The following is a 458-nucleotide window of genomic DNA, read 5'->3' as shown; positions in this document are numbered from 1 at the left end:
GACGGGCAGCCGCCCGGTTCCTCAGCGTCCCTGTGACCCCTCCATCACCTGTTGGGACCGAGCAGGTCGTCTCCGACGCCGCGTTCGGCTCGACCCCCGTCGACGCTGTCCCTCCATGCGAGCGTCACCACAGGAGCCGCCCGGCTCCTCCGCACCTCCACCTCGCCCCTGCATCTCCCTCGGTGAGCCTCCCATGCCCTGCTCCCTCGGCCACACGCGGCGGCGCCGCCAGCTCCTGGTCGACGCGGACGAGCGCGTCGAGCGCTGTCGCCGCGTGCATGCATGGCTCCCTCATGCATGGCCAGCAGGCCAGCGGGCCCCGCCCCGGGGCATTTGATTGCCGCCCATCTCCCGCGTATCCACGGTGGCCACTGGGCCGACCCGCAGCCAAGTCCGGCGGATCTGGGCTGCGCAAGACATTCCCGGCCCGTATCTTTATCCTTTTAAACCTGTAAAAC

Source organism: Lolium rigidum, chromosome 5 (genome assembly GCF_022539505.1).
Source record: "Lolium rigidum isolate FL_2022 chromosome 5, APGP_CSIRO_Lrig_0.1, whole genome shotgun sequence".
Lineage (NCBI taxonomy): Eukaryota > Viridiplantae > Streptophyta > Magnoliopsida > Poales > Poaceae > Lolium > Lolium rigidum.
This window is presented reverse-complemented; position numbering follows the sequence as displayed.